The sequence below is a fragment of the Danio rerio genome, chromosome 21 (genome assembly GCF_052040795.2).
Source record: "Danio rerio strain M-AB ecotype USA chromosome 21, GRCz13ab, whole genome shotgun sequence".
Classification (NCBI taxonomy): domain Eukaryota; kingdom Metazoa; phylum Chordata; class Actinopteri; order Cypriniformes; family Danionidae; genus Danio; species Danio rerio.
In genome coordinates, this window is record NC_141041.1 from 7,692,501 (window position 1) to 7,702,500 (window position 10,000).

General features: G+C 37.4%; 1 protein-coding gene across 3 annotated transcripts in view; it reads left to right on the forward strand.

Moving 5' to 3' along the window:
- col5a1 (procollagen, type V, alpha 1) overlaps positions 1-10,000 on the forward strand; it is a 219,573-nt gene that overhangs the window by 74,559 nt on the left and 135,014 nt on the right. The gene's annotated exons all lie outside the window — the stretch shown is intronic.

The window sequence follows — 10,000 nt, forward strand, 5'->3', positions numbered from 1 at the left end:
AAATATTACAGCGCATAAAAAATAGTCCCCAGCTATATAACTGGGCAACAGCCACTGTTTATTAGCATTGCACCTGCTGCAGCCATGCTCAAGCAGCAAAGCTCCCTAATTATTACACCAGCATGAGAGTAAAGATCCTAATCATATCAGCCTAGAACAGCTTTTCCTTTTGCATTGGTGTACACAATGTAACTACAGAAGAGTCAGGCTTTAAATATGAAAACTTATCAAAACTCCATTTTGAGTTTTTTTGAGTGAGATGCTAATGGTCTAATCTGATTCAATGATCTATGCTAAGCTAAGCTAAAAGTGCTCTGAAAAGAGATCGGCTGAATAAATTAAACAATGGTCAAATTCAGCTGTTTAAATTGAGTGTGAGCCTATTTCCACAAACAGAAGAGTGTTAAAAAGCATCAGTTACATCTTTATTGTGTAACTTTAAATGTATACAGTAGCATGTACAGTAGAATTGTAAAGCTATACTATTGAAATTAGTCACAACTTGAGAAGTACAACTCTGCATGTAAGAGATGAGAAATAATCAACACAGAGTTGATAGAGAAAATGAACAGGTCAGTGTGTGTTTGGCAGGTGTTTGTGTGTCTTTGGTCTTCACGGAGTGTTTAAAGTGTTTCAGCATCTCTCTGAGACTTTGACAGAGGAACGTGTGTGTGTGTTTGTTCAGCACCTAGTTGTGGTTGTATAGTGCTAATGTTAGATTGTAGGGTTACCCTGTGGCACGAGGGTTTATAGACTTCTGGGTCAACTAAACAAGTGTGAGATAAGTATACAGTACACTTGAAGTGTGGTTGCGCATACATACGGTCAGGCTGCATTACTGTAAAGACCGTAATACTACTTGTGCTGTGTCACATAGTAGCTGCTAAAACCAAATTTTAATACTTTATTTTCATCTAAAAAACACTCCAATTTTATCTGTGTGCTAAATCTGTGTGTATTTTGGGGAAATGCAAAGATTTTGTGAATATCTGTGACACAGAGAGGTGTATTGCATTTATTTTTTAAACATGGTTGAGGAAAAGGGGATTTCTCTATATCACAAGAAATATTATTATCGTAATACTCAACAACATAGCATATTATATATTTTCACAGTATTATGCAACCCTAAAACTTAATGCACTTGCTAATATATGATGCATTTTTATGCACTCTGAGCACACTAGGTAAAGTATTGTTTCCCACAATGCAGCCTGTTTGACTTTGGGTACATATTGACAAAATTGAGGACAAAAAAGCAAAATAATAGAAATATTTAATAATTATTACTTACATTTATATAGAGCTTTTTTCAAAAACCTTTTTCAAAGCACTTTACACATTTTTTGGGGGAATCTCCACTTACCATCAGTCTGCAGCATCCACCTGGATGACACGACAGCAGCCATATTGTGCCAGACCACACACCAGAGTTGACAGAGTAATGAAGCTAATTATGATATGGGGGTGTTTGGACATGATGGACAGAGGCCAGTGGGCAAATTTGGCCAGGATGCCGGGGTTAAACCCTTACTTTTTTTCCAAGGACATCCTGGAGTTTTTACCGTCCACAGAGAGTCAAGGATATGAACAGTGTCCTGAGTCGTGGCTGGGTGCTACATAGAAACCTACGTTTAGAATTCTGAAATGCATAGCGCTGCATGGTGCAATGCTGTGCGTCGCCAAGCGGCGCTTCTGATGTGCGATCTGCTTCAGCCTTGGTTTAGCATCTCATCAGAAAGAAGGATAGACAAATATAAATAATTCGATAGACGAAAATAACAGAAATAGTTTTTTTTTAAACTTAATTTGGGTGAATTTTAGTCTATTTATGTGATAAAAATGTGATATTTAGGAACACTGTAAGGTAATATGTTAAAACTTAATTATAATGTAAACATTAAAGAAGTTTTCTATATTTGTTTTTACCTTAAACTTTAATAATAATAATAATAATAATAATAATAATTTCTGATAATTTATCATATTTTTATTATTATTATTATTTTTATAGGGCGACGCAGTGGCGCAGTAGGTAGTGCTGTCGCCTTACAGCTAGAAGGTCGCTGGTTTGAGCCTCGGCTGGGTAGTTGGCGTTTCTATGTGGAGTTTGCATGTTCTCCCTGCATTCCTGTGGGTTTCCTCTGGGTGCCACGGTTTCCCCCACAGTCCAAAGTAGTACAGGTGAATTGGGTAGGCTAAATTGTCTGTTGTGTATGAGTGTGTTTGGATGTTTCCCAGAGATGGGTTGTGGCTGGAAAGGCATCCGCTGCGTGAAACATGTGCTGGATAAGTTGGCAGTTCATTCCACTGTGGCGACCCCCAGATTAATAAAGGGACTAAGCCGAAAAGAAGATGAATGAATCATTTTTATAGTATTATTATCTCCAGAATTGTGTTAGTTGCGTTTCGTTTTTACATTCGGGGCGCAAGTCATTTATTATAGAAGAAAAAATGCCCACAGTGGCTTCTTCTACTACATTCTTCTTTATGATATTTGGTGGTGGTTTATTAGAAAGTGATGCTTTGGTTCTCTTTGACCCATTGGATGGAAATGTGGCTTTATTTGCAGATGTTTTATACCATATTCCAGTTTAATTGTCCATCTTTGGATGGAGACATAGCTAGTGTGTGTGTTTGTGTGTTGATAGCAAAACCTGCAGGAGTGTGGTATTGAAGCAGTGGATGTGAGTCATTCAGAAGGACTGTTGGTAATGTGAGTGTTCATCTCCAGGGCTTTGACCGCAGACACACAGGGTTTATGGAATGCTGATGTGTCTTTAAGGTTTGGTCTACCTTTCTGTTTGATGTTGAAGTGTTTGGAGAAAATGGAAAGAGCCGTGTGTTTTTTTTCCACCGAGCGAGACACCGAGTCACCACAGAACCTCAACCAAAGCCCTGCCGTAAACGCACACACACACACACACACACACACACACACACACACACACACACACACACACACACACACACACACACACACACACACACACACACACACATACATACACACACACACACACACACACACACACACACACACACACACACACACACACACACACACACACACACCAAAAACAGATTTCATTTCAGAGTCTGCGAGTGTAATTTAATTCCCATAAATGCTGACACATTTCACTGTGGACCTCTAAAATAAACACACAGAGTGAGAGTAAGAAACCAAAGACAATCATGGAGAAAATCATATTTAAAACCAACACTAGGAACGTTTGTAAAGTGCATGAAGCAGATATACTGAGGCATATCGTTTACACTGTATATTTATTTAGGTTTAGATTTTTTTTGTAAACAATTGTTTATTGAATTTTGTTCAGAAAATAACAATATTAAACTAGCTTCCTTTAATTTAAGTATCCATCCAACAATCCAACACTCTATCCATTTATCCATCCATCCATCCATCTTCACAAATACCATCATCCATTCATTCATCCATATATCCAAATACCATTATCTATATAATCACACACCATTCATCCAAATACCATTAATCCATTCATCCATCCATCCATACATTCATACATCCATCCATCAATCCATCCATCCATCCATCCATCCATCCATCCATATATCCACATACCATCCATCCATATACCAAATATAATCCATCCATCCATATTCCCGAATACCATCCATCCATATACCCAAATACATCCATCCATTCATTCATTCATCCATTCATTCACCAATCTATTCAGAAACCCACATACCATCCATCCATTCATATGCCCAAATACCATCCATCCATTAGTTCATCCAAAGACACAAATACCATCCATCCGTTTATATGCCCAAATACCATTCATTCATTCATTCATTCATTCATTCATTCATTCATTCATTCATTCATTCATCCATCCATCCATCCATCCATCCATTCATTCATTCATTCATCCACATACACAAATACCATCCATCCATTCATATGCCCAACTACCATCCACCCATTCATTCATCCATATACACAAATACCATCCATCCATTCATATGCCCAAATACCATCCATTCATTCATCCATATACACAATATCATCCATCCATTCATATGCCCAAATACCATCCATTCATTCATCCATATACACAATATCATCCATCCATTCAAATGCCAAAATACCATCCATTCATTAATCCATATACACAATACCATCCATCCATTTATATGCCCAAATACCATCCATTCATTCATCCATATACACAATACCATCCATCCATTTATATGCCCAAATACCATCCATTCATTCATCCATATACACAATACCATCCATCCATTTATATGCCCAAATACCACCCATTCATTCATCCATATACACAATACCATCCATGCATTTATATGCCCAAATACCATCCATTCATTCATCCATATACACAATACCATCCATCCATTTATATGCCCAACTACCATCCACCAATTCATTCATCCATATTCACAAATACTATCCATCTATTTATCCATCCATATACACAAATACCATCCATCCATTCATATGCCCAACTACCATCCACCCATTCATTCATCCATATTCACAAATACCATCCATCCATTTATCCATCCATATACACAAATACCATTCATCCATTCATACATCCATATACACAAATACCATTCATACATCCATATACACAAATACCATTCATCCAATTATCCATCCATATACCCAAATACCATTTATCCATATACCCACATACCATTAATCCATATACCCACATACCATTAATCCATATACCCAAAGACCATCCATCCATTCATCCATCCATCCATTTGTTCGAAATACCATTCATTCATATACCCAAATACCATCCATCCTCTCATTAATAAAGGAACTTAGCTGAAAATGAATGAATAAATTAAATTGTCTTTTGATTTAAAGTGGCTGTGTTCCGAGTCTGTTCACTTTTTCTATATTATTTTATGCTCCCGTCATAATACATATAACATCCTTCTCCACTGAATCTTTCACAGTATGAACTTGAAATGTAGTGTAGGAGTTGTGCAGGACCGAAAAATATTTTTCAATCCGAAATGATTCCAGTGTGAAGTAACTGCATAATAACATTTTAAACACAATTCTGAACACCTTAGCAACTCCATAGTAATGTTCTACATTCGGAACACCTCATAACTGTAGATGATTCTTTTAACTTCTTACTTAGCAACTGCATCATATGCCATTCGTCATATGTTTGTGGTTCAGATGTAGACAGAGCAGAAGTTTAGCCTCAGTCTCTCCTGCATTACCATCATATCATTCTCTTATCAGTTTGGAGTTATTATCAGATGGAAACTTTGCTTCACAGTTAACAGCACATAAATAACACGCATACAGAGACGAAGGTGATGTTTCTGTGGAAAGTTCTGGTCAGGATGAGAGGTTTGAGGCCTGTGTCTCATGACATCATTGAGGGGGTTTCCAAAGTACCCATACAGGTCAGAAATGTGTGTGTGTGTGTTTCCCACTGAAGTACAAGTTCTACAGTAGTATGTCTAAAATCAGGATGATTCATTCATTACTCATGGTACGCATCTGCTTAATCTGCATTATTTCAGACTGTGTTTCAGTTTATTATTTGCATAAAGATAATATGAGAATAAAGATACAAAAGCTGTCACTGGATTGGTATCTTTTAAAAAGTTACACTTTCTATGTAAAGTGGACACATAAGGGTAATTACTAGGAGTGTCACGATTTCGATTTTTAGTCGAAATCGATCAAAATTTATGCTCAATTTCGATTATCAAATCAAAAAATAGAATCGTCGATGCTGCCACGCCCCCATGTCACGTCAGCTTGGCTTGCCAAGCTGGAAAAAACATGCTTGTTGAAGTGCTTGTTAAACTGCAGAAGCAGGAAACCCGTCGACAGAACTGAAACCCTCTCCTCTTTCAATGAAGTCGCGGGGGGGGAAGCATTTTGGATTTTCAGTAAGTTATGTTGACAACGTTCGTGTTGTCGACAAAAAAAACAAAACACAGTTTTGCAAGCTCTGCTATGTACGTATTACGTACGGTTCGTCCGATAGACAACACCGGCATTGCGATCCTCCGCCCGCCCCCGTTGCAAATCCGCTCGCGAAAAGTACACACTTAGGCCCTGTTTACACTGTCTTTGTTTTTTAAATGGCATTTTAAAACGACAACGATTTGACATCCACAGTGGCGTGTAGCATTTCTGAGCAGCCCTCCTTCCTCTCTACCTCTGAAAATGCACATCACATGACCACACAGACACAGCCATGCGCTCGAGACAGCAGGTCCAGGCAGTCAGAGGATCAGTAGACTGCTTCAATCTTTCACTCACTTGTACTTGGTCATTTTAGCGCACACCACAGATACTGTTGGCTGGTTCCTGTTGGTTGTGCGTCTTTTTTACCGACGCCATTATAACGACACAGATCACTGCCAATTCATGAGTCCCGCAGAAAAAGTGATTGACAGGTGGTAATTATGTGTGTATCTTGCCTTTATTCATTTTCTGTATGATTTGTTTATGGGTAAAACAAAGACCATGCAGGTCAGGTAGTTTAAACGGTAGGCTACAAATAATTAATTGGTCATTAATTAATTAATTATTTATTCATAATCGAAAAACGAATCGAATCGTGCCTTTAGAATCAAAAATGTAATCGAATCGAGGATTTGGAGGATCGTGATACCTTAGTAATTACACACTAATTACACGGAAGAGTTAAGCTTTGTTTTTCTGTTAATTTTTGAGTGCAGTGCTAATTGTCTAATCCGATTCAATGATGTATGCCAGGCATTCTCAACTGGTGGGCTGCGGTGATGCTGCAGATGGGCCGTGGTATAGGCTAGCTTAAAATTAACTTAAATATTATACTATAATTATTTGATTTCCTTATTAAATATGTTATATGGCATTTCGCGTTTTCTGTGAAATTACTTCGGACTCGGTGCAAAAACAGCCTCACTGTTATATAGACTTTGTAACCACTGTGTAACCACTGCATACCAGCTAGGACTACATTCTCAGCTTTATAAAGCAAATCGTCATGCAAATGTAAAGGTAACGATGATCAGAGTTCGTGCGTGTCTCACGTCTGCGACTCGTACTGTATCAGAGTCGCACAAGTCCACTGATTTACAAACTGTTTGCTCTCTGTTTGAACCCTTTAAAATATGCGTGTAATTGTCCAAATGTCCTGCGACCGTTTTATAATGGACGCGTGCCCATACAAAAGGATTAAGCGAGACTGTGGTGTTTCTGTAGTAAAACTGCTGTTTACTGTTCCTGACAGCGAACTCCAATAATATCCAGCTGCAAATCCAACCGACTTCGGATTGATGTGTTTCAACAGATTTAGAGTGTTTTTAATGTATTTTACATTTCTTTTCTTATTTGTAATGGATATGAATAGTAGACTAATAGATGAATAGTAGTAGTCAGTCCAATTCAAAGCAGCAGTTTTTTTTTTTTTTTTGACATCTCCTGTTGTCCTGTCAGGTTAATCAGGTTAATTTATTGAAGAAAAAGCCCAAATACTCCCACATATATATATATATATATATATATATATATATATATATATATATATATATATATATATATATATATATATATATATATATATATATATATATAGATATAGATATAGATATATATATAGATATAGATATATATATATAGATAAATAAAAAAAAAAAAAAAAAAATATATATATATATATATATATATATATATATATATATATATATATATATATATATATATAATTTATTTAATTTATTTAACTGTTTCAAGAGTTCACACTTAGCTGATGATTGATTATAAAGCTTGTTTGGCATGCTGTCCCGGGAGAGAGCCCTGAGCTTATTAGATCCTCGAGCCTGGGGCTCCCTCCCATTTGCAAGGCGAAAGGGGAGTTTGAGCTTAGGTAGATCTTGAGAACTCCCCTGCTGTAGTAGCTAGTGAACAGAAAGTGATTGCTCTTAAGAGATAACTATTTACTAGGAGCATGTCTTTGGTGCCGGTTTGAATAAGTCAATTAACTTAGGTTGCAAGTTTTTTTTGACAGTGGGAGGAAACCGGAGAACCCAGGGGAAACCCACGTGAGCATGGGGAGAACGTGTAAACTCCACACAGAAACGTCGGTTGGCTTGGTAAGGACTAGAAATAGTGACGTTCTTGCTGTGAGGCAACAGTGCTAACCACTGGGCCACCGTGCCACCTATCTAGGAAAGGAGGGGGAGTAGGGGCGGAAGGGGGGGATTCTCAAAATGAAGATGGCTGTTATATTGAACTCATAGTTTTTATAGTGGCTTAGGAATCGTCTGATTGGTGAATCGTAAATTAAATAATGCAGGGCCAGCTGCAAGCAATCATAAGCACTTGATACTCTCGAAATTAGTTTATAAATAAACTTCACCTATACTTCAGTGTATTTTGCAACTGTACTTAATTGTACTGCAGTTATACTTCTTTATACTGCAGTTTTGCTTCAGTTTACTGCAGTTGTTTTCGTAAGGGAAGGTAAAAGTGCTTCTGCCACACTATGAGATCAGCTGAATGATTTCAAAAATTGTAAAAGTCATGAAATGAAATGAGTTTCAGCCTTAAAATAAGCCTATTTAAAGAAATAAAAAAACAGTGGAGAAAAGTTTACTACTCATCTTTTTTGAAGTAAAGTCAACTGATGTCTTTTCACAGTGTGTATGTAATTAGGAATGAATGAGCTGTCCCTGCACGAATGAAGGCGAACATGAAAGAAACATTTGCGCAGACGTTTTGGTTCAGCTATATTCCAAATCAAACTTTCCCGGCAAAAACACTGTCTAAACAGTTCGTCTGTCAATGCCGCAGTTGAGGAAACACAACCTGAACCCAACTGTAAACGTCATTATCATCAGACAGAGAAGTGAAAGTCGAGTTGAGTGATGGCAAAAGGCAGAAACGAAGGAGCGAATGCTGACGGATGAAAGGAACACTGGAAAAACGCAGCGGTAGACGCTTTTTAGAGCTGTTGATTTTGGCCCTGATCTTAAAGGCCTCCAGACGCTGCCACTGTGTGTGTGTCACTGGATGCTTCGGTTTCTGTGGTTGGTTTTTATTTTTTTTTACATTTTGAGAATGGGCAGACATTGACTGTGTGTGTTTGTGTGTGTTTGTGTGTGTTTGTGTGTGTGTGTGTGTGTGTGTGTGTGTGTGTGTGTGTGTGTGTGTGTGTGTGTGTTTTTGCGAGCACATGCATGTGGCTTTTGTGGTCTTGACTTAAGTCTGATATTCTGTCGTTTTTGTGGTGTGCTTCATGCTGGTTCGTTAAAATGCTTTTGCGATCTCTCCTGCTGCGAGAGCTTGTGTTGTAATGCGGATCACATTTGGTCTGTTTCTCATGTCTTGGGCTTATGAGGTCATAAGCAGCTGGGATGATGTCATTTTTAAACAAACCTATTAAGCACAAGACCTCAAAGTCTTGAAAATAATGCGAGTTTGTGTGTGTGTTTGAATCTAACACAAGCTGTCACAAGAATGTGTCTGTATTATGTTATTTAGTACAAGTGAACCATTTTTTGTTAGTCATAATTTTAATATTCAATTATTCGTTCATTCATTCATTCATTCATTCATTCATTCATTCATTCATTCATTCATTCATTCATTCATTTTCTTTTGTCTTCATTATTTTCGTTAGACTAATTATCTCGGACAAACCCAGAACACCCAAACTCTGCAGTGCTTTTTAAATCTCCATAAATAAAACTTGTGCAGCAATGTTTTTTTCAGCTTGACATCCTCTGAGAAAAAAGGGTTCCCTACCAATCTACATACCAGTTAATGTTTAGATTTCAAAACATATATAAATATTTATCAAAAATTCTGTAAATATGAATATGACTCTTCTATTTCGAACTGTGCAGTAGTGATGAGTCGTTCATGAACGTTTCGTTCATTTTGATTTCACATAGTTGAATCTTCAATATGACTCGGGAACTACGAGTCCTCTCAGGGAGTGATTCGTTCATC